The sequence below is a fragment of the Esox lucius genome, chromosome 23 (assembly GCF_011004845.1).
Source record: "Esox lucius isolate fEsoLuc1 chromosome 23, fEsoLuc1.pri, whole genome shotgun sequence".
In the NCBI taxonomy this organism is placed as follows: domain Eukaryota; kingdom Metazoa; phylum Chordata; class Actinopteri; order Esociformes; family Esocidae; genus Esox; species Esox lucius.
In genome coordinates this window covers 19,369,237-19,394,979 of record NC_047591.1, presented here as the reverse complement: position 1 = coordinate 19,394,979, position 25,743 = coordinate 19,369,237, and the positions used below count along the sequence as shown (strand labels likewise).

Genomic DNA, 25,743 nt, shown 5'->3' with positions numbered 1-25,743 from the left:
TTAGATCATCCTGAAGGAGGAATTCCGTACATTTAAAGCATAGCTAGGTCAGGCAGGAAGACAGTAATCCAAAACACACAAGTGAGTTTATTTTAGAATGATTTAAAAGCAACATATTTACACTTTTGCGACAGCCAGGTCCAATTGAGATTTTTTGGCAGAACAATGTTTTACATTGATGTGAGGCGGTCTATAACTTTTCCACACAGGGAAAATGTGTCCTTCATTAAAAAAATGTTTGTTAAATAAAATGAAATATGTGCAGCAAACCAGATAATTTTTTTGTCTAATTATGTTCCCTTTATACGATATTAGGTTTAGAGATCTGAAAAAAATAAGTAAATCCAAAAGAGGGAAAATCTGAGAGGGGGCAAATACTCTCCCAAAATGCTATACTAGCTAACACATTATGCATTTAGGCAGACGACCACGTAGCCACACAGTATTGCAGCCACAGCATTGGGTTCCATAGCCACCGCGGTGGTGGAAAACACCGGCATAGCAAGTGTGACATTAGCAATTATTAGCATGGTTACTCCCCCAAAACCGTAATACTCTGGTTTAAAGTGTGACGCATTCCTTGTCTCACTGTGATTTCCTGGTCCGCTGAGCACTGGCAGCGAGAACAAGCCCTCGGTCTCCGCTGAATGAGATTTAACTACGTAGGAGAATGACAATGAGGGATGTGGCGGTCAAACGTATCAGGCTAATGCCCTCATCAAACCAAGGGATCGTTTAGTCAGTTGAAATGAGCCGTAATCTCCTTGTAATTGGAATTTACGACTTGGGGGGGTGCGGGGGGTGTATATAACTAATGATAATTTTTTAATTGTTTTTTTTTTTTAATGTGAAACATGACAGAGGGGAAGATTGCGTGTTCTGCCTCCATAGTAGCGACCTACACACCGCAGGCATGTGGGGAGGGTAAGTTAGAAACGTGTTTTTTCCGCACAGCCTAGCCCACACCAGGCTGCCGAGGGTTCTCTGTAAATTCAATTGAAGCTCCTGACTCTGTGTTGTTTCATGCATGGCATTGAGGCACAAATATCTTGGGAGACAGAGGGAAACAGGGAGTGAGAGGGAGAGGAAAATATGCTGGGGGTGGGGGGGGGGGGGGTCGGTGTAGCCGGGGAAATCATTCTGCAAGGTAATTTAATTTTCCTTCAGAAATCCTACAAGGTGCTATGGGAAGGATGTAAAACCGCTGGGGAGGGCCAGGAAAGACTAGGGAATCAGTTTTGTCTGTTATTTCCTTAAATGGGATGTTTGGTCAGTGCATTGTTCAAATGCTCATCTAACAAGCACATAGGAGATTCAGAAGCATTCTTAAACCTCACATTTACATAAATATATAGTACAATATTTTGTAATAGGTGAGCAAGGCAGATCAATTTGACATGAATTTCAATGAGCGTTGAAGTATCGTGACAGTTCGCACAGAGTTTACCAGTAGTCAGTAATAATAGTAATAACTTTATTTGTATAACACTTTTCAAGTAAAATTACACAAAGTGCTTTACACAAAATAAAAAAACTTTTAAATAATAATAGAATTTAAAAAAGTATGTATATATATTTTTTTAAAGGTGAACGAAGTAAAAATAAATAAACAAAATATGAAATCACAATGTTAAAATATTATTGAAAGCCATCTTATTCAAATTACTTTTCAGGCAAGATTTAAAAGAATGCACTGACATAGCATCTCATTCTGTGGTAGGCTGTTCCAGAGTGTATAGCAAAGGCACAGTTTCCTTTAGTTTTCAGTCTAGACTCTAAATTTTCCGCTGATCTGAGAGGCCTAACAGTGCAGTACGATGGCTTGCTGGCTTTGTGTATGAAGCCTGCGTGCATTAAACATCACTAATATTCTGTAATTGTCAATCTGTTGTTAACAAATTTATTGAGTTTTTGAGAGAGTGAATATACACAGCCTTCAGAAAATATTCAGAACTCTTCACTTTCTCTACATTTCTTTGTTATAGATTAAATATATTTTTCGCCTTTAATCTACACACAGTACCCCATAGTGAGAAAATGAATATAATATAATAATAATTATATTATATTTCATCCCAACCCTGTAATAAAAGAATATTGTTTTTATCTTTTGAGGACACTGAGAAAATTATACATGTTTTTATTTCATCTTAGACTAGGCTACTGCAATTTGACTACTGGAGTCCCTAGGTAAACTCCAAGTTGTACAGAATTCAGCTGCCATACTTACAAAGACTAAATTAAGGTCTCATATAACCCCAGTGTTGGCAGCTCTACATTGGTTAGGGTTTAGGTTAGTAGATTCTGATAAGTAGATTCTACTTATCACTTTGAAGGCATTATATGGTCTGGCACCTGATTACATTAGTGACATGCTAAACCCAGACTGCACTGTTAGGCCTCTCAGATCAGCTAAAAAAATACTTCTGGCTGTTCCGGAGTCTAGATGGAAAACTAAAGGGAACCGGGCCTTTGCTATAGGGCCCCTAGACTCTGGAACAGCCTACCACAGAATGAGATGCTATGTCAGTGCATTCTTTTAAATCTTACCTGAAAACTAATTTGAACAAGATGGCTTTCACTAAACATTGTTATTTTATGTTATTTTTCTCTTTATTCATTTTTAAATAATATATATTTTTTGTCATTATTTTAATGTATTTCTATTTTTATTTAGTGTAAAGCGCTTTGTGTAAATGTACTAGAAAAGTGCTATATAAATAAATGTATTATTATTATCACTACTAATGGAAAGTAGAGAATGAGTGCACTCTTATAGCGAGAAAAGGAGAGAACTTGTCCAGACTCGTCGCACAACTTTCGCCGAACGTGATGTGGATTTCAGTGTGCTTGCCTAATAATTTTCATGTCCTTACCGATCCTTGATCAAACACACATTGGCTAGATTAACCACCAAGAAGCCAACGATATGGTGTTTCTCTGGCAGTGTGTGGCTTTTCATGCAGCGCCGTGAGGTAACCAATCCACCTCCTGCTTACTTCACGTCGAATAAACAGTTGGTGGCTGTCATCTTAGTTTCAGGGAGAAACAATTCTAGGTATGGAACAATAAATTAATTGTGTTTTTTTTTACAATCCTCTCTGCGGTTGGAAACGTGTGCGTGTGCGTGTGCGTGTGCGTGTGTGCACGTGAGATTATTGTCTTACTGTCCCAAGACAGTTCAGGGACTGTATCCGTATTCCTGCCTGCTCCTCTATCCGGTTTGAACGTCACAATGAATCACGAGACTGATGTTGAGGGATACAATATAAACAACACCCACTAAACAGAATTCCAGCCCGCACACAGGCGTTGTCAGACGGTCATGATAGAGGACAGGTTATTTCAAACCGCGATCGAGGCCTTCGTTAGGCACAGCATGTTGTTAAGGCGTCCAAACAGCTGCCTTGTCGAAAAAGCTTTACTGCATCTCATATGACCACCCACCCCTATTGAGGAGCACTGCCCATCTGGCCTACAGTATGTAGGGAGTCAGTGACTATTTGTTACACAGGCAGCATTGTCTTCACAGTTTTACATTCAGTGACTTGAAGGTAATACCGATACCTCATTAGGTAGCACTTTGTAGTCCACACACTGAGAGGTGTGTGTGAATGTGTGTGTGTGTGTGTGGGGGGGGGGGGGCAAAGAAGGGATGGGTAAGAAGATGGGAGGAGGAGAGTGAAGGAATGGCAAAGGGACGCAGCGTGTGAGAAGTGAGAGATTATCATTTTGTTATGTATTCTTTGTTAATTCTTAACAAAGGTTGTTTAATATTCTTGTCTTCACGCTGCCGGTGGCGCTGCACGGGAAGAGTTGTCCAGAATGAGAAGCACCGTCCAGCCGGCTGAATTCAAAGTTAACCTACTAATTTGGTGTCCCCCACGGTGTTCCCCTTCGATACCATCTGACTTAAGAACTGGACGTGCATGTACTTCGGGCGATACTCCAGATCCTAAAAACCACATCATATCTGCTTTAGACAGCAGACCGGGTTTAAAAAAAAGAAATAATTATTGCTATGGATGAGCCTCTGACTCCTGTCAACCATCTCACCCTCATATATGAACTCAGCAACTTTGGGTTCTCAGAGGACTGTCCAGGCTGTTTTTGAAGACTTCTCCTCTGACCGTGTAAATCTGAAGGCCTGCTGTTCAGACCCCTGGTCGTATCAATGGGAGTTCCTACATTTTCGGTTTTGAGGCCCGAAACTATTCTCTGTGTATTTTAATAACGCTCCACTTTCCCCTGTCTAAGGAATGTTCTATTGAAATAGACTTGCCTTGCCTGCCTCACCCAGCTTTATAGCCAAAAACTCTGTCTTGTATACGGCTGCACATGTCTTCTTAGACATCCATATGGACATCTATATACTCCCAAGGCCAGAATGAACAAACTGGACATCACAAAATTAGGGAGAAAACACATAGATTTATGCAATTTATTTCTCTAGTCTATTTCTCCGTGACTTAGTTGCTATCAACATCATCTCATCACAGAGATTCCATTCAAACTGCAAAAAGGCATGTTTTACCTCAGCTATTATGTGCTTAAGAGCTGAAGCATGTTAATGAGAGAGTGAGAAGTAAACCAATGGGGGGGGGGGGGGGGGGGGCAGGTTCGGGTGCTGGACCTACAGTAATGGGGACATTTTGAAATGGCCAGAGCATTACTCGCCGGATAACTTTGCCCAAAACGTTCTGGTACGATCTAGCAGTTGTAGTTAAAGATGCTATCTGGGACTTTCATGACTGACAAAATATTTTTTGTCATATTCAATATTCTGTAAACTCTCAATATTTTGTAACCTGTCAATATTTTGTAACCTGTCAATATTCTATAACATGTCAATATTCTATAACATGTCAATATTCTATAACCTGTCAATATTCTATAACCTGTCAATATTCTATAACCTGTCAATATTCTATAACCTGTCAATATTCTATAACATGTCAATATTCTATAACATGTCAATATTCTGTAACCTGTCAATATTCTGTAACCTCAGTCAATATCATACTTCAGTTAGCCAAAAAATTCCGTGTTTGGAAGCGAGGTGTTTTAAGACATGCGGCCCAAATCAGCACGTACACGAGATGCTACCCAATTTTCGGGGACCCGTTTCGATTCGATAGCACCACTTTCACAAACTGTGAGCAAAAAATGTGCAAACTGCACCTTCAATTCCCCTGCAATGAGCAAAGCCAAGCAACACGGGAGCACATATATGCAACAAGTGTGTGTACTACAACAAGTGTGTGTACTACAAGTCCACCTCCAGATTAAAACAACCCCAGAGATCTTTACCAGTGTTAAAACACCTCACCTGGAGAAAGACTCACTGTACTACATCCCCTGTTGTATTGATTGGAGCCAGTCAGAGTTGGAGTGCAGAGATGGATCACAGATCAGGGCTTATTGAGACTGGCGTATCTGAACATCTGGCTTTACCTAAGAGGATCTATCCTGCAATGTATAGAAGATGGGTACAAAGCATGTGTGTTTGGGTGTGTGTGTGTGTGTGTGTGTTTGGCTGATTGAGTGCCTAATGTTGCTGTGTATTTTCTATGCGTAAACCAGTTTGAAGTATTGTCTACCCTATTTGTTTATCTGGATTCCATGGCGACAGCTCGTCTTCCTGGAGTCTGACATTTACCTCAGTGTGTAGAACACAGTATCAGGATGGGTTTTTCTGGAAGTGATGATTCTAATTCTCCGGAGAAGTAGTGTGAAATATCACTGCTGCCGTTTGATTGGCATTTGGACACACTTCATCCAGCAATAACCCCTGTTAATACTCAACTATCTTATTGTTCAACACCGTGGCAACGTCTGTCGACGGCGTGAAAAAGACACACTGTTCATTAGTGTGTGTGCCTTATTAAAAACCTGCCAATCACGGAGTTCTCCGATGGCTCAGAGGGTTCTGAGGAAAGAGTTTGCTGCGATTAACGCAGACATTTTGACAGGATCTCTCTCACCTTTGACACAAGATAAATCCATTAAAACCTGTGAGACATGACACGTAAATGGTTGTGATTTCCACTGAACCAAACCCAGAGGGTGATGGTTTGAAGCAGTGGTTGCCCACCTGTTCCGTTCTGCGTAACACCAAATCGTCATTAGACTGCGTTCGCTGATTATGATTATTGAATAATGATGATTATTATTATAAACAGTGAACAGTACATTGTCAAAATGTGTGTTCCCCCGAACGTACACTTGCTTATATCCCCCAACTGTTATTGCAAAATACATTTGAAAGAAAAAGAAAGAAAAAGGCAGAACACCTGTCCTGCCACCAATCTACTGATAACTCATCAAATTCTGTCCCTTTCTCAGTTTTACAACAGAAATGGGACATTTGGATGACATTGATAAGTTACACCCATTTGCAAGATAGTACTATGCACTCATCATCAACTCAGTTCCACTCCATCTTTTCATTGGAAGCCACTAAACAGGGACTTTTTAAGACCTCAGACCACAGGTGGGTAAAAATAATGATAGAATAGGATAAAATTCATGATAGAACTGGGTTAGGGAAGCATTTACATGTAACCTCCGCTCACTTGCTCCTCCAATATTTGTTGAGGTTTGTATTATTTTGCTACATAAACTAAGGATATTGGTAAGAAATAAAACTTAAAGTAGCTTAACATTATATTGTCCAGTGTTTTCCATTTGACATTGTTTAGTAGTGCATGAAAATGTTTTCAAGTTTAAAACAGTTTATTTGTTTGACCATTTGGCCATCATCTCTTTTGTGCAGCCAATCAATTAACGGCTTCTATTTGTTCCAACCAACCACATAACTGATGCTCCATCTAAATTCCAGTAAGATAATTAACAGCTGCCTTGATTACACAGGAGATTATGTTATACAATTATTGTAGTAATTATTGCAGATCATTGTTGTCCACTGATTTCAGGACCCAGTGGTATAGTTGGGGCTTTGATTATGGTAAGGCATGTAGTTCCCGCAGACATTAAAATGGCTTTGTGTGTGTGTGTGTGTGTGTTTGTGAATGTGTTATGTTCATTTAATGACCATCATTACGACACGCATTTCATGCCAGACGTGGCTTAATATGTTGATGAACACTGACCTTGGGGACCTCATGCTCTTCACAATATCATAATAGACGAGAATAGAACCCATTTCACTTCATGGAAGCATCATTTCTGAGGAAACTAGTTTGCTGACCTGACCCAAAGCATAATGTGGTGGCCAGCTCATGGTTTGTCATCATCCCATTGTTCTTCTCAGCGTGGTTCCAGTGAGTGCGTATAACCAGGTCTAAGTGGTGCAGTTCAGCATTCACATTGACCTATCCAGAACGATTTTTCTGTGGTAATTCTGTGGTTGGCATCATGATTTAATCAATTACAGAACTATATTCAAGAAAGGCATAAAATGTCTAAAGATACATTTTCAATCATGCAGATCTGAATTCACCAGAGGGAAATCTAACATGAATTCACCAGAGGGGAATCTAACATGAATTCGCCTGAGCGGAATCTAAAATGAATTCCCAAGGGGGGAATGTAACATGAATTCACCTGAAGGGAATCTAACATGAATTCCCAAGGGGGGAATCTAACATGAATTCCCAAGGGTGGAATCTAACATGAATTTGCCTGAGCGGAAATCTAACATGAATTTGCCTGAGCGGAATCTAACATTAATTCACCTGAAGGGAATCTAACATGAATTCACCAGAGGGAATCTAACTTGCCTGAGCGGAATCTAACATGAATTTTCAAGAGGGGAATCTAACATGATTTCCCAAGGGGGGAATCTAACATGATTTCCCAAGGGGGGAATCTAACATGAAATTCCAAGAGGGGAATCTAACATGAATTTGCCTGAGTGGAATCTAACATGAATTCCCAAGGGGGGAATCTAACGTGAATTTGCCAGAGAGGTATCTAACATGAATTTGCCAGAGCGGAATCTAACATTAATTCACCTGAAGGGAATCTAACATGAATTTCCAAGAGGGGAATCTAACATGAGGGGAATCTATCATGAATTCACCAGAGTGGCAGTGTTTTCGTTTGGGCAACCTCAACTCTGTGAAACTGACTCAGAATCAAAACCAAGATGCTCTCAGTCAAACCTTATCCCTCACTACTGTTCACTCTGGGTGGGTTAAGAGTTCATGCTTATGGCCAAAAAAACAAAGGACAGGACATTCCACAGATGTCTGGGTGACTGCAGGACTTTGAGCCTCTGTTGCACGGCACTGTTGCGTTACGTCACTAATCAGCAAGGAGGGTTGTTATCTAGTCGAACTGAAAAGGGGAAACACTAGAACCAGCAGACCCTATGTCCTTCATGGAATGTGTTGAACACGCATGAATGTTGTTTCTTAAACTACGGGTTGGGCCCAAAGTGGACCCTGTATGTTAGAGGAGATAGATAGTTTGGAGATCTATCATCACACGCCAGTTCTTAGCTTGGGTAAATGGTTGACGGTCACTTCTCATTTAGGTCGGGAACTAAAAAAGTTGAAGAAAACCTGTTCTAGGGACTTTAACTGGAAACTTGTTTTTCTGGTCAGTATCTAATTAGCACATACTAGGAACTTTAGCGGTATCATTAAAAAGGTAAAAACGTCAACATCATAATATATAGGTCATGTTAGATTCCCTCTGGTGAATTCATGTTAGATTCCCTTCAGGTGAATTCATGTTAGATTCCCTTCAGGTGAATTCATGTTAGATTCCCTTCAGGAGAATTCATGTTAGATTCCCATCAGGTGAATTCATGTTAGATTCCCTTCAGGTGAATTCATGTTAGATTCCCATCAGGTGAATTCATGTTAGATTCCCTTCAGGTGAATTCATGTTAGATTCCCTTCAGGTGAATTCATGTTAGATTCCCTTCAGGTGAATTCATGTTAGATTCCCTTCAGGTGAATTCATGTTAGATTCCCTCAGGTGAATTCAAGTTAGATTCCCTTCAGGTGAATTAATGTTAGATTCCGCTCAGGCAAATTCAAGTGACCGTCAACCATTTACCCAAGCTAAGAACTGGCGTGTGATGATAGATCTCCAAACTATCTACCTTTCCTCTAACATACAGGGTCCACTTTGGCAAAAGATGTTTTTGCAAAAGAAAACCAAAGTCCATCCGCCCGTGGACAAGCATTGGAATATCAATCTAATTAGGAATGTCTTTTTGTGGACAGCAAAGGCTTCAGCTCTGCTCAGTAGGATCAAAGGGTACCTGTTACTAATTGTCGATGTAAAGCCAGGTCTGTGACAGTGTCGGAATTTTCTCAGTGCTCTTTATATAGGGAATAAGGTGCTTTTAACACACAGAGAGGTGTACAGAGAAGAGATGTGGCACAGAATGATGACAGCTCCACACACCCACCCACCCACCCACACACACACACACACACAAACACATATACGCCCAGGCTGGGACAGCATCCCAGCTGAGGTCCTGACAGGTGGCCAGTTAGAGGATCAGAGAGATGTGTTTAACAGGAAATCAAAGGCACATGTTCTAAATGGCTCCCTATCTAGTCCTCATGTAATGCACAACTTCTGACCTGGGCTGGATGGTGTAAGGCAATGCTCTATACTAGGAACAGGGTGGCATTTAGGACTATGTGGCCATTGGCTTAGCAACATGTTGCTTACAAAAGGCTAGTGTGGGTACAGAGGACTAGACTAGACTGGACTAGAAGTTTGTAATTACTAGTTCTAGAACAGAAGAGACTGGACTAGAAGTTAGTAATTACTAGTTCCAGACCAGAAGAGACTGGACTAGAAGTTAGTAATTACTAGTTCCAGACCAGAAGAGACTGGACTAGAAGTTAGTAATTACTAGTTCCAGACCAAAAGAGACTGGACTAGATGTCAGTAATGACTAATTCCAGACCAGAACAGACTGGACTAGAAGTAATTATTAGTTCCGGACCATAACAGACTGTACAAAAAGTTAATAATTGCTTTTTCAGACCAGACTAGACTGCACTAAAACTGTCAATCTTGCAATATCACCCTACTGTTGAGAAAAAAAGCTAGAATTATGCAGAAACAGATAATGACAACAGGTTTGTATAATGAAGACTAGGAATGAGAGAGAAAATACAGATTGCTTTTATATCTTGATATCTGCCCTCAGAGAAATCCAGCAGTGTGTGTGTGTTTCGGACTTCAATACTGTATATAAAGGGGACCAAACTGTAGTTAAATAAGAGAAAGTGACTTATGGGGACATTTTTCCTTAAATGTTAGAAGTAGGGTTAGGCAAGTTTTGGGTTAGCATTTGAGTTATGTTAAGTTTAAGCATAAATGTTAGAGTTTGATTGAGGTTTGGGCAATGGTTGGGGTAAGGGATAGGGTTAGGATTTGCAGAAATAGGTTTTATTAGGGCAATCAGCTTAATGTCCCCATTTGGATACCAAAGTAAAGGTATGTGCATGTGTGTGTGTGAGCCTGGCATACATGTAAATGTATGGACCTGATGTTGCCCATAATGTTTGTGTGTGTTTGTGTGTGTGATGGTATATATGTTTGTGTGTATGTGTGTGTGATTGTATATATGTTTGTGTGAGTGTGTGTTTGTGTGTGTGATTGTATATATGTTTGTGTGTGTGTGTATATGTGTGTGTGTGTGTGTGCTTGTATATATGTTTGTGTGTGCGTGTGTGTGTATATGTGTCTTCCCTCACAATGAATCCTGCGGTATAAGTGGTTCCATTATCAATCTCTCCTGCTACAGTGCGCCCACTGATATATTTTATAATACCCTACACACACACTCACACACACAGTCTGAAAGTCTCTCGCCATACCAACATCCTCCTCCACGACAGCGCCACCTAGAGGGCAGACCCAGGTCATAAGTCACCTCCCCCGGCTCATAGACACCCCCCCCCCACCCCTCTCATCCATTAATATTACCCTTTCTATCCCTATCATCCGCCCCTCTCCTCCTGTCATCCCTTCCCCTCCATCCATCCTTCAGGTCCTCCCCTGGGTGCGTAGCCTCGGGTAACAGGGAGGAGGATGAGTATGTTTAGATGTGATGGAAGTGTCGGCTGGTAGTTTAACCGTGTGGTTTTCTCCTCAGAACATTGCGGCGCGCCTATCTAAAGGCAGATATAGGGGAATGACTTGAGATGCACAAGTAAACGGCCAATGGGGTCATTTCCCTCAAATACTGAGGGAACTGAGTGCCAGTTCTGCTGGCTCCATGGCCAACCATACGGATACAACACGGTCGCGTTGCCAGGTCACAGTATTTGCTTTGCACCGGGCAGAGTTTATCTTCAAGAGTTCCTGTAGTTACCTCGCTGAGTGAATGGATGGATGTTGGGATAGAGAGAATAATGGAGGTCTGAAGGGATGGATGTAGCCCACATTCTCCCTAGCGCTCTGTTCCCCCGGCTTCTGCGGAGAAGCCGACAAAAGGTCCTTTACCAGTGGCTGTTTCCCGCTGTTGTCTGTGGTACTGCATCACCTTTCCAGCCACACAAAGAGTCTTTGTGGAGTCTAACATCCTCTCAAAGACACGTGGCTCTTCTTAGTCTCTGGACCAATGTTCCCAGGCAGTTTAGAAACGGACAATTGATGCTTCATGTTTTCTACGCCCCCCCCCCGCCGACCCATCCACCCCCCCCCCACCCCACCCATACAGTAGATGCAGGTTACGATCAATATCAGAGGTTGTTTTTCTAGCCAGGAGGGGAGTACGATAGATTATTTATTATAATTCTCTATGAGGGGGAAGAAATTATAGAAACATGGAACACTGGAGGGCAAAAGAATATAGGGAAAATACACAATGCAATATTCGACAACAAGTGTGAAAAGAAAAGATTAAATCAAGAAGCTTGATGGTTTACCTCTAAGCTTGTTAGGCTGAAGCCAATTTGCTCCAAACAAAGTGGTGCTTTACATGCCTAGGAAACAATTAACAGAGAATTGAGGGGGCGGGCGACAAAAAGCACGGGGCTTCCTTGAGGAATCATTCAAGGTTTTCAAAGAAAAGGTGGCCTTGTGTGTGTGTGGGGGGGGGGGGGGTGAGGAGAGCGAGGGAAAGAAAAGAAACGATACAGGAAAGAGAGATGGAGATAAATGGAAACGGAGGACGGCGAAAGAGAGACGGGAGATGGAGAGAGAGAAGGAAGGAAAGCTGGTATGGAGAGATACAGTACGTAGAGAAACACTGCGCTGTGATGTGACAGCTTTAATCCCTTCTTCCTAACACCACTGTTTCAGACACGAGAAAGAAGACAGAAAAACATCAAACATTTACAACAGGTCTTTCCTTCTTACTGGTGCAATATTCTACCAAAAGAGGCGACAGTCCTAGTTTGATTAAGAAGACCTATTGTTTTCGAACATGTTTTGAGTTGTTGGTGAAACGACACAAAGCTGTGTGTTTTTAGCAATACATTTGTGTGATTCTCTCTGTGTTTAGACTTTAAACTCGGCGTAGGCTGAAAAATATCCTCAAATGATTCTCAAACGCGAGACACAATTCTATTGGGAGTCACTCTGCAAGGGCCGAAAATAACTTCAATTTCCGGATTGTTGAGTTCCACCGTCAACAGGGAGTCATTTGTGTGCTGGCGGGATGTGTTGTTGTTACAATTTAGTTGTAAGTTGCATTTTGAATTGCACTAAAAAAGCTTTACACAAAGGGTTTTTATCTCACAAAAACACTTAAATGATGATACTAGCGAGATAAGTAGAAGGCAGGTTCTCCCTCTTCCTTTCTCCGTCTCCCTCTCCCAGTCTGCCCGTTAGTCTGTCATCATCTGCTCCGTTCCAATTTGCCGTGCCGGTAACCTAATGCATAGTTGCACTGATGGAACTGTAATTTACGTGCTGAGCAGAAGTAATTGTAAAAAGCGGTTGCATTTACTATGTATTATTATATATTAGTTGGAGCAAAGGAAACAGTGTTATTAACTGTAGACCACGTTACCTGCAGCGGAGACTGGTTGTGAACACGGTGTGAATGATCAGAGGAAAAGCAGACAGACAACGACCAGTTCTGGCCTGGAAAACTGACCGTGTGTGTTATCTGTTGTCTCTTCTGTTGACACAGTAGCTGTCGTTGTGGCATCCAATCGAGAGACTCAAAAATGTAATAACGACCATTAATGTAATAACTACCAATAATGTAATATCTACAAATAATGTAATAACTACCATTAATGTAATAACTGCCAATAATGTAATAACTTACCAATAATGTAATACAATTTCTACACCAATAACGTAATAACCTTTTGCCCATAAGATAATAGATTATTACATTATTGACTGGTTATTACATTATTGGATGGGTTAATAAGAAATAATTAAAATTGGAGCTGATATTGTAATAATATACTTGTTTCACTGTGTTTTTAAGATGTGTTTATTAAGTGTCAGACTTCCATCACATCTACCCTTACTGTTGCTTTTTTCAAATAGCTGCTCAAAAACCTGACCTGTCCTGACCCCTGAATCTTAGTCCTAACTCTGAGATAGCAAGTCTAACCCATTACCTCTCATACTCGACAGAGAGGTCATGGGTCGTTCCATAAGGATGAATTTAACATTTTAAAGGGGAATTTGCAGGATCAATAATTTCTAAATTCAATTGTCTTTTACTGTAATATCTAATAGATAAAAGTGTCTAGTAGCTAAGTTACAAGGTTGGAAATGTTACCTACCGATGTTTTTGCAGCATTGTCTGCTTTGCGCATTTTGGGTTATGTATGGTGTGGGTTAAGAGAGATCTTCCTATTCAGATGTAAACACATGATTATCTGAAAATATTAAAATAATGTAGTTGACATTTACACTTCACATGATGTCATAGCGTGTTCTAAATCATATATCAACATCCAGCTGGAATAAAACAGTTAAGACATTGTATTATTTGTTCATTTTGTGAAATAGAGTCAGAGTAAGAATGTAGAGAGGTCTCAACGAGGCCCTATTGGGATGTAAATGGAGATTATCGGACAACAAAACAAGGAATGCAACTGACATTCACTTTACATAGTATATAATAACAAGTCCTACAATACACTTCAAACAAATGAGAGAAAACACAGTTTAGACATAGTTTTAGTTCATTTCTATAGTTATAGTTATAGATGCCCACTTTTCTTAAATGTTGTTGTTTTCACTGTATCTTTCTTAACTTAACAAATATCTACAGTTGTTTGTAATGAATATTGATTGTGTTTATTCATTTCCTGTATCTTTGATCCATCTGATAGGGCCTCTCTGCTACCTAAAACGTATAGTTTAAAATGGTCATGAATCCCGTAATAAAAGACACAGCATTGTAAAACTGCATGCAACTGAAAGAAGTGTGTTGTGGATGTTTTCTCAAAGTTGGGGGTCAGGATTGATCAGGTTTTTGTACAGCTATTTTAAAGAAGCAACAGTAAGGGTAAAAAGTTGTTACGTTATTGGTTCAGAAATGTTATTACATTATTGGTAAGTTTATTATTCCCTTTTATTGCATTAAGAAAGGAAATGGATTATGTTATTGGCAGTTATTACATTAACTGCAAGAGAGATGTTTAGGATAGCTTGCTAATGCTAAAACCACTATTGTCATTCACAACACACAACTTTTATCCTCACATGCATTTAGATTAGTAGCTAAATAGCAAGCATATCTGTTTAGTGCCTGTAGCTTCTCCTTCTCATTTTGACTTTAAGTTCTGCCAATTTAGTTCCATTACTTAGTTAGCCAGATATCTCCTGATAATTACCACATCAAGGCTCTAAAGTGAATTTATTGCTACTTTCATGACATTGTGTAAGAATATATTCCAAAAACAGAAGTGATGTTTTAGGCTATGTTAAAAAACAGGAGTGATGTTTTAGGCTATGTTAAAAAACAGGAGTGATGTTTTAGGCTATGTTTAGGACAGACGTGATGTTTTAGGCTATGTTAAAAACAGGAGTGATGTTTTAGGCTATGTTTAGGACAGAAGTGATGTTTAAGGCTAAGTTTAGGGACAGACGTGATGTTTTAGGCTATGTTTAGGACAGACGTGATGTTTTAGGCTATGTTAAAAACAGGAGTGATGTTTTAGGCTATGTTTAGGACAGACGTGATGTTTTAGGCTATGTTTTTGGACAGACATGATGTTGATTAACTATGATTAGGACAGACGTGATGTTGATCTTTTCTAACTTTGCATTACATCATATGCGTCTGTACATACTTCTCATCCACATTTTGCCTTCATAGCTCTGGGTTGTGTTGTTTTGCCACCCATCAGACAGGAGTCACTAGCAGAGGCTGGTGAAGGGGATGAAGACCAGGAAAGAGTAGGGAGAGAGAGAGAGAGACTCGGGTGGAAGAATCTACGGCCCCGAAAATGATCTTTATAATTCCGCCATTACCCCTTCCAAGCATATCTCCTGTCTTCAAGCCCAGATGCCCAAGAGGAGGGTGGAATGGGGGGAGACAGGGAGAGAGAAGCCTGGGGGACGTTCATTTACTGTCCCTAATGTTCTGTGGCAACGAAATGGAAGTCATTTCAGCACAAACAAATTGGATCTCAGAGCCTCATTGGTATCGCCGGCGACTCAAGTCAAGCCTAAAGCAACCGTAAGCTACCATAGCAGGTGCATCGCAAACACACGGAATGAACAGAATGTGGCCTGATAAATATAACTTCCGTGGGAATGAAAGTCATGGCAGACTATTTCTATGGTGCAGAAGGAGGGGTGAGGGTGCGGCGGTGGAGGGGGCGCGTGGGGCTCATGATTGATGTGGAGGAGATGGTACCAGGTACAGCCAGCCATCCAGACGATCAGAGGCGGTACTGTCAGTAGATGTCAGAAGCCCTGATAGCGGAGAATGAGGAGTGGGACGGGGGAACCGCTCGTCACATGGGGTATTGGAGGGAGATAAAAAAAAAAAGAAAAAAGACGGATCGAGGCAATGAGGTCATTACTCGGATTTTCTCCGTTTTTTCCCTTCTCTTCCTTCCTTCCCTCTCTTCACCTACCTGTTTCCTTACCTCTCTTTCTTTATTTCCATCCTTCTCTCTTTTCCCCATCTCCCCCTCTCCCTTTCGTCTCTCCCCACGACTCTCTCTGAGGTATCTGCATTTGTGTCCTGTCTACCTTCTGACTCTTTTCTTCTACCTTCTCCCTTTCATCCCCCTTTTCTTCCCAGCCATGAAGATGGTCTACACCACATCAGAACCCCGCGTGGAACAGGAAGACTTCCTCACTCCGCAGGTGAGACTCACAATGGGAACTATTCCCCAGTGCAATTTGACGGGTCATGAAAACCTTCAGAGTGTTGAAGGAAAGACTCAGAGAAGACTCGTCCAGAACCTGGCTTCCCTAACGTGCGACTCAGAGACGTTCATGGTAGAAAAATAACTATAGGGTTGGGAAACTGCTGTAAAAATCAGTAATGCCTCGCAACAAATCAAATCAAACCAATCAAATGCCTTGCTGTGATGGTATTCCAACACCCAACAGCGAATTACGACGGTTGGAAAAAGGCGCCGTTTAAAAGTTCACCAAATGTCTCCGATATTTTTCTGTGTATAGAGGTTCTGGGGGGAAAACCAACATATTCCTCCACGTTTTCTTCCATTTTCTGCAAGGTTGAAAACTAACATATGGAACAGCAGTCTGCAAAATGTCCTCCTCCCCGCTCTGAAAACACCAGCAACATAACACGTAGCCCCAACAGGCATATGGGGGAGGTTTCTGGAAATTTAATATCTCATAAAAATGTTGCTGCCAGGAGCCAGCGGTCCATTCAAACCATGTTGGGAAATAAAACATTTTCTAGATCTCCAAGGGAGATATGACAGTGACAGGATTTGTGGCTATGAGATTAAGACAGCAGTAATGATATGGAATTTTAAACCTGGCACCCGGCTGGGTCTCTTTAGAAGTTCATTGGCTAAAGTGAGCTACTTAAACCTCACATTAACCCCAATGAGTCAGTCTCTGAACTTTGAAAAATGAACCTCGTTTAATAAAAGCACCAGACATACTGTAATTTATCACCTTTATAAAGCCTGAGAGACTCATAGGGGTCATGTCAAGGTTGTTCCCTATTACCAATGTAGCCCTCTGCTATTGACCAGGGCTTGTGGAGGCCTCTGGTGAAATGTATGACAGAGGGAATACAGTACAATTTGAAATTTAATTTCAGTCGGGTTTGAATAAACTTTCCGTTACCCAGTTTATGACGATGTATTTGCTCGAGGCTCCTTCTGACATGCAATGTCATCAACGAAGACCCAACAACATATCAATATTCCAAACATTGCTTTGGAAAAAGCTACTGGTGCTGAAACGGACTGTAGCACAGCAATGATTAATAAAGCCGTAATAGCCATGTAATGAAACAGGAGATATTAACTATCTGAGGACTTTTTATGGCCGCTTTGCGTATGTGTGTGTGTGTGTCGTGTGTGTGCATGTCTGTTAGTGTGTGTGTGTGTCTTTGTATGTGTCTACAGTATGTGAAAAATACTAGAGATCAGATGCTGAAATAATTACTGCATTAGAGCAGAATAGATTAACACTGGCAGGACAACTGAACCGAGCGCTGGTAATAGAATGCTCACAGGCCTGTTTTATTTCTGTTTTCATTTCTCTGCAGTGATGACAGAACGCACTATAGAATGAACCATAATTCTAAACTATATCACTGATGAAAGTGCTTTCCAGTTCTCATCTCCAAGATGGCCTTAGAGTCAATATCATCTTTCAAACTGCTGAAATGTTTGCTGTGGAACTATATAGCTGCAAAAACCAAATATACTTTATCTGGCGACAATCCAGCAGTAATTTAATCAACAACAACAACAAAAAAACTCACTGTATTCTATTTTCTGAAAAACGTTGACTGAAAAGCAATCTTTGTGTTTGTTGTATGCCTAGGCGTGTATGCCCGTGGGTGTGTATGTGTGTAGTATCCTATAACGTTCCTGTTTAAAGGGAAGTAATTTACCCAGCATGCCCCCGACCTTGAGATACGTGTTGATGAATGGTCTCCGTCATGTTTTCACGAACAGAAGCATTTTGTCACCGATTTGTGCATGTGTGTGTGTGTGTGTGAGGGTTGGGGGGGGGGGGTCGCTACTCAGTGCATTCATGTTGTCAATCTGGAAAATATTCTATAATGGTGAATTGTTGTCCCAACTACAGACTCATAGTTCCAAAGTAATAGAAAAAAAACATTAGCAGCTGCCTGAGTTTCAGAACCCTTCCACCAGACAGCAACCAGTTAAATGTATTTGGGTTTCAACTACAAGGAAGAACTAATCCTAGAGGTGTAGATGGGTTAGGGTTAGGATAAGGTATTCAAGGTAAAGGCTCTTGAATACGAAATGTGTTTCTTACCATGTCAGATTCAGTCCCTCCACATACTCATGAAGAAGGCTTTGGAGAAAATGCATGGAAGGGAAGGCTCCATAATGTAGGCTACCATGTCAGAAATATTGATAAAGATTTGACATTTGTAAATTAAAATAGGGAATATATTGAAACTAAATTCAAACGAATCTTTCTTTTCACATCCTATCAATAAGAGTAACATGATTTCTTTTTTACCAAATGACCTCAACAAAGTTGTTGGTATGGCAACCCTACAAGCTCGTTTTAAAATTAGGACATGCTAATTAGTTTGGACTAAAACAGAAATGTGTTGTTGCCATTACGATTTGGACAACAATGCAGGCTACAATTATCCCGCTGCTGTCAGGCAACTCTATAATCTGTGCAGCCAGTCAGGTTTCATCTATTTTTCCCAAGGGCCGCCAGCACGCACAGCACCCGCGTGCGTCCCAATGCTTTCTGTGGATCCTTCTTACTCACGTGCAGTGGGCTATAGGCTGTAGCAGCAGCCAGCGCGAGTCACATCGTTTGACTTAATCCTGTGCAATAGTGGCGTCTATGCCTTCGTTCTAAATACATATGCACTTTCAGAAGAAACTTCTTGATGGTTGTTATCACGATGCAATTGTAAACGGTACCAGTGCCTGACTCGTTACCAACAGTGACTGAGACTGATCCAGGCTTCTACACAGCCCACGAGGATGCTGTTTGTGCAGCGAACACTAAGTGGTGGGAGGATGCTGTAGGCATTATGCACTGAGATTATATGAATGAGTAGCACTCAAGACAACATAAAACGAGATTATCTTGAAGAGGATGGAAACATGCACAGAGCTCCCAAACTGGACTGAGAAAGAAGAAAACTTTAAAAAGTAAAAAAGACGAGCAATTGCATGTTTTTCAGAAGATCATCTTGTGAGCATCTATTTCTAAACGTACCTAACTGCTTCACTTCTCAAAAACAGGTAACAGCTAGATATCACACAAGAGAAGCGGACTTAGAGACACATTTCGCTGTGAACATCCTGGCGGTTTTAAGGAACGTTTCTTCTCCTTACCTCTGTGCTACGGGTCTCCATCAGAAACGCGAAAGCGGAAAACAGCTTATCGCATATATCTAATATACTATTTTTTACGCTAGAGGGTCGATAAACAACATACATTTTTGTAAGTAAAAAGACAAATCCATAAAGCGACGCTGAAACTTGAACGTGTCCCTCATTGGAGAGAACGCAGTGACATAACGTCGTTCTCAACAGTCAAATGAGACTGACTCGATCACATCAGGTGAATCATTTCTCAAAGAGAGGGACAAGTCTAGAGTTGATCTCACATGCCAATCCACAATAATGCGTACAGAAATTCAAGCAAGTGGCTGTATATGTCAAACAACCTCTGGATTGTCATATATTTGCAGGTAAGACATTTTGCATCACCAGCGGTAATTTTCTATAAGCATCCAACAATATTGCTTTCATTGTTTTTGTTCTAATTGTAGGCTACTTAGTATTGTCCGTAGTATCGATTACTCGCACTCTGCATGTCTCAGTGTTGAACTAGATAACGGAGTGCATGTTGGTTTATGAGAACGTTAATCAAGTGCCTAATGCACATTATCGAATGAAACCGAGGTTTAGGTAACACGGTCCAACACAAAGGGTTTGGATGTGGCTTTTAGGGTAACCTGAATTAAGCGCGCGGGCACTGCGCTGGAACGGCTCTGGAATTGGCAGATAGGATGCTTTCGCACCTTGTCTCATTAGGATTTTCAAGTACCTGCTGCCAAGTGTGATGGACTGCAATTGTCTGCCTCGATCACTGGCCGTTAAAGTCAGAGCGTGCAGTTATTACTGGATTAGGTTTGGACCGTTTAATGACTTAGTGTATCATAGGCTTGTAAAATACTGAGTCACTCTTGGGTTGTTGTAATGGTCGCAGGTGGTTTGTGTGACAAAAGCTTGTCCATGGACCACAGGCGTCGGCATAAGTATATAGCTGGGCTGAAATAGGGAACACATGAACATGAACAACAAGTCTGTTGTGCATATTGTATACATTTTCCCTGTAGCTTACAACAGGTAAAACGTGTGAATATGATTTATCTGTAGTCCTTGCTGAACAGTATACTTTTAATCCTGTTAACATTTACATAATGAAAACACATTTCTCACGTGAAATATACAAAAATATATACATATCCTGTTTTCCATTTTTCTAATTTTACGACTCAATCTTTTTTGTTTGCAATGCATTCTAATCATAACTTAATTGGAATTAATCTGGTCATCTTTCTTATTTTATGTAATTTCAATTCATTTCAATTCATTGGATTCATTGTTATCAGACAAGTGGCAGACAGAATCAAAGGATAACTGTTTAGCTGGAGTTCATTTCAGCTCTCTTGTTGTTTTCAGCTCTCTCCCCCCTCTCTCCTCTCTCTCCCCTTCCCCTTCCCCTCCCCCCCCTCTCTCCCCCCTCTCTCCTCTCTCTCCCCTTCCCTCTCTCCCCCCTCTCCCCCACCCTCCTCTCTCTCTACCGTTCTCTGTCTCTCCCTCTGAGTCAGTTTATCCCTTTCCCTCTCTCCATTTCCCTTTCCCTATTCCAATACAATCGATTTAATTGACATGACAAATCCTTACTTTATGTATAAATAACATAGTGGTCAGAGCAATGGGAGGAAGGCCATAGAAATAGTGATACAATAATACTGACGTTCATTAACAGCAATTACAACAACAACAGCAGTCAATCCTAAATTGATCTCCACATCTCCCTCTCCCTCTTGCTCTCTACCTCTCTATGTACCTCTCCCCCTCTCATTCCCTCTCTTTCCCATCCGCCTGCAACAGCCGTCTCCTCTCAGATCTACAGTCTGTATGGAGGGAGGTTTATCAATCACAGCGCCTAAAGCTGCTGCGGATCCTTTATTACGGAGTCTGTGAAAGATCACATTTCGGTGTGACTGATCTCAGCAGTGATAAACATAGTCATCCAGGGTGTAGAACACCGGCCTCAGATGGTACACACCCTTATACAAACTCATCATGGAGTCACACTGGTGACAGAAACTAACTAAACATTAGACTGCGCTCTCAGGGATTACTGTGTACACACACATTGTGCTGAATGGGTTCCCAACCCGGGGACATCATTTTACAGCTCTCCAGTTCATCTGTCTTCAACCTTTCCAGACACAAAAGGTATTCTCTATAATCGGGATTATTATTATTTTTTTTACCTGTAGGTACTGGTAATGTTGTTAAAGTGTGTGTGATTTAATAATGTGTGAAAAGAAGCGTTTTGTATCTAACTTCTCCAGAGTGGACAGACTTCGCAGCCTTCTGGGATAATGCAGTAGTCTGGAATATCACTGTGATCGTGTCACAACTACTAAGGAGTTCGTGGACTATGATTTTTACTGTAGTTCACATATTGTACATCATTATGTGCAAAGACAGTAGACTACTAACTCCAGACTCTCAGCCTGTAATAAGGCGGTATAAACCGAGGGTTTCCAAACCTGCTGTAGCCATGAGCTTACCCACCTGATTCACATATTCAAGGACTTGATAATTAGATGACAATTTATTTCAGGTGTGCTAGGTCTGGAATAGAATAAAAACGTTATTCAACGGGGGTGGAACTTTAGAAGAGGCTGGAAAATCACTGCTTCCCTACCAGCAAAATACGCCTTCACGGTTGAAAATAAGTCTGAAAGACTTAGTGGGTAGACCGTTCTGAGTGCCTTGCCTTGGACTGAATGAGGGACATTATGTGGAGTATATCTTTTTGATTTTGCCTCCATGTTGACAGGTTACAGTTGTAGCCGATGCAAGACCCACGGTGGAAACGTTGCTGTGCTACTGTGGCTAACTGGCAGAACCCATACCCATGAGTCATTGTAGGGGCTCTCATCATGGTCCTAAACTCCTGAACTAGATGTAATGGCTTTATGGAGACCGCTGAGCTAGAAGCATTCAGAGTAGTTTTATGGCACCTGTCTGGTGTGTGTGTGTGCGTGTGTGTGCGTGTGTGTGCGTGCGTGCGTGTGCGTGCGTGTGTGTGCGTGCGTGTTTGTGTGTGCGCATGTGTGTGTGTGCGTGTGTATGCGTGCGCATGTGTGTGTGTGTGTGTGCGTGCGTGTGTGTGTGTGTGTGTGCGTGCGTGTGCGTGCGTGTGCGTGCGTGCGTGTGCGTGCGTGTGTGTGTGTGTGTGCGCGATGTCACTGAATGACAGGAATAATATACATATCCGGAAGAGACCACTGCAGATTGAATGCTGCTGTTCCTCACTCAAAACTTTCCTTTTCAACCTTTTTGGAAAGGAGAGAAAAAGGTGCAGTGGTCTCTTAATTTTTCCCGGAGCTGTGTATTCTTTCATTCAAGTCCAATTTTTTTCATTCTGGAATTTTGTACGATCCAAATATATTCATATGGCCTTGTCTGATCCAGGAGAGTAGAAGATGGTGCCAGGTTTTCCTAATAGGCATCAGCACCAAGCCATTCTGCTTCAATCTCAAACCCCAGATCACCTCCACAAATTAACAACTTGAATGCCAAAGGTCTGGCTGTAATTATGGCAAATTGGGGGATTCTTTGACGAAAGTACCCAAATATTGTTTCAATTAAAAATAATGATTTCTCCCCCTTGTCAGTGACTATATTTCCTATTCAAACTCATGTATGTTTTCATGGAAAAGAAGGACATTTCTAGGTGACCCCAAACCTTAGTGACATGTAAAATATGTAAGCCAATTTCATTGTGTTGCAATTCAGATGCTGCCTCTTGTGGGGTGTGGCCAAATATATAATTCAGTCGCTAAATTGGAATTACGTAACAATTTGCCACTTGATTCAGAACTAAACTCCACACTCTTGTGCATGAATTTCCGACCATTAGATCAGTCCCTCCTAATGGAGTAATGAAGGATTCTGAGTTCACTGAGATGAGACGGCTAGGCTATCAATGACGATGTATCGCGTGTGTGTGTGCGGGGGTGGGTGGGGGGTGGGGGGGTTTACGGTCCTACATGGATAAGAGACAAAGAGGCTGACAGCGATCAAGGCTCCTGATAACAGAGTTTGACGGGATTAGGTTTCAATGGATTAGGACACACCTTTTCCTTTGATGCTGGTGGTAGTTCCTGAAAGGATCTGTTTTCATGGCAGCCATTCCACTTCCTGTATTGGTTTGTGTTGGGTTACATTAGTCTTTTAGTAATGGGATAGGAGAGCAGGGAAACAACTGAGAGAAAGTTTATTCATGTGCTTTGATTTCCGTTTTTTTCCCATTAGGTTAGGGGCGGTACAGCCATCCATTAGGATAGCGATTACTCATGAAGCGTTTTATTCAGACTCTTCACCATGAGATTTAGCAGTCCCGAGAAAACCCTTTAAGACAGGGGTATAGTAATCTGTTCTTGGAGATCTGTAAGGTCTGAATCATACTGATTTAACCAACCTGGAATACTGGGGGTGTAGAATTTTGTCACCCACTAAATTTGGCTCATTGGTCAGTTAAATGATTGGTCAGTAAGTTGGTCAGTTGTTCAGCTAGTTAATCAGTTAGTTTGTTGGTTGTTTGGACAGGTCACTGATTTAGTTAAAAACGCCTGGTCTTCCCGGTTGGTACATTTTAAAATCCTGAACATCTTGCTTTGGGATAAACTTTTATTTTTCTTCTCCTGCTAAACATCCTCGTCGTCTTCATCCTTTTGTTTGTTGCATATGCTTTACGTCGACTCTATGAACACAACCTCCCAGAATGTTCCATACTCAGTGGTGTCTGGAGAGGGAGAAAACATTGCCGTCGGTCTTCTTGCCCGTAACAGCAGGATGTACAGGGCATGGTTAACATCCCTGACAGATAAGACACATCGGTATTCCACCTCACGCTGTACGACTGGCCTCGGGGCTCTGTTGATAATAGCTGTTCTCGGAGGTAGAGGTCAGGGGTCGGGTGGTTGATTGGCAGTGGGCTGACACAGGGAAATTGGGGCCTGGGTGCGTTCTGACTTCTTTCTAATGGGGTTGTAGCCCGTAGCTCACTCCGGCCCGGTATCGCTGCGTATTAGGCGCGTGCTGTTCACTCCACGGTGACCGCCGTGGCCCCACTCATACAGGCGGTAGAGGTCGCCTGTGGATGGAGGCAGGAACCTCTCTGGCTCTTTGTTCTGTGGCGTTCTCGCCCCGTCAGCCGACAGCTAGTCCCCTGTCATCAGTTCTGACACAACAACACACCGACGCTTAGGGCACGTGTACGGCACTTGTTCCGGTTCCCTGTCTGTATGTCTCTCTCCTGTCCCTCTCCTTTCTCTCTCCTGTCCCTCTCCTTTCTCTCTCCTGTCCCTCTCCTTTCTCTCTCCTGTCCCTCTCCTTTCTCTCTCCTGTCCCTCTCCTTTCTCTCTCCTGTCCCTCTCCTGTCTCTATCTTTTCTCACTCTCTTTTTCTCTCTCTCTCCTGTCTCTGTCTCTCCCCTCTCTCTCTCTCCTGTTTCTGTCTCCCCCCCTCTCTCACGTCTCTCTCATCCGTCTCTGTCTCTGTCCTGGATTTCTCTCTCACTCCAGTCTCTCTTTTCCCTCCCGCTCTCTCTTCCTGTCTCATGTCTCTGTCCCTCTACTCTCTCTATCTCCTCCATTTCTTCTTTTATTTCTCTCTCTTTTCTTATTTAATTTAAATAGCTTCATTTGCATGAGAAATGTGTTTACATTGCCAAAACAAGTGGGAAAATGAATATTAATAAATAAACAACAAATAGTGTAAACAAATCTGAAATTCAAAGTAATATTTCCCACTCCTCTCTCTCTCAGGTATTCACGACATAGACACACACAGACATACAAATCCACAAAGCAACACACACCACAAACACACATCACACACACAAAGCGGCGCGCACGTGCACACACACACACACACAGACAGAGAGAAAGAGAGAGACACAAAGAGACCACTTTTTCCATTTCCCACTCCTTCTGTAGTCCGTGATGTGGCTGCGCTTGGTGGTTCTGCTCTGTCCTGTTCCTCTCAGCCTCAACACCCATCATCCAGGCCTCCACTGTAAACCTTCATTTTCCTGATAAGGTCCAGGCAGCCTTCCAGGAGATGTTTAGGCTGTTGTGCTCTCCCATACTCATTCTACACCCCTCAGAATGGCGTGAGGATAAAGGCGACGTAGATGGCTAGCTCTGTCACACACTTACACACAAAACTCAGACACGCCTGTAAACGGGGGCACACACACACACACACACACACACAAAGCTTTCTACCTCCTTAACAGTGATGGAAATAGACATAGCATTGAGCCTGTATGCAATTTTGCGGAAGCTGTGTGAAAAGGAACGATGGGGCTGATTACCAAACAACACCCCAT

The 25,743-nt window shown here is 41.8% G+C and overlaps 1 protein-coding gene across 16 annotated transcripts in view; it reads left to right on the top strand.

Moving 5' to 3' along the window:
• Positions 1-25,743, top strand: part of syndig1l (synapse differentiation inducing 1-like) — a 211,167-nt gene that overhangs the window by 138,887 nt on the left and 46,537 nt on the right. For 5 of the 16 annotated variants that reach the window (XM_010887483.5, XM_010887479.5, XM_010887480.5 and 2 more), the window contains one exon: positions 16,178-16,242. The exons of 7 other annotated variants lie outside the window; for them this stretch is intronic. The gene's annotated coding sequence lies outside the window, so the exon portion shown is untranslated. Of the gene's footprint in view, positions 1-16,177; positions 16,243-18,870; positions 19,787-21,437; positions 21,570-25,743 lie in introns of those variants that run through there. 4 more of the 16 variants (XM_034289957.1, XM_010887489.5, XM_010887477.5 and 1 more) reach the window with 4 other exon arrangements.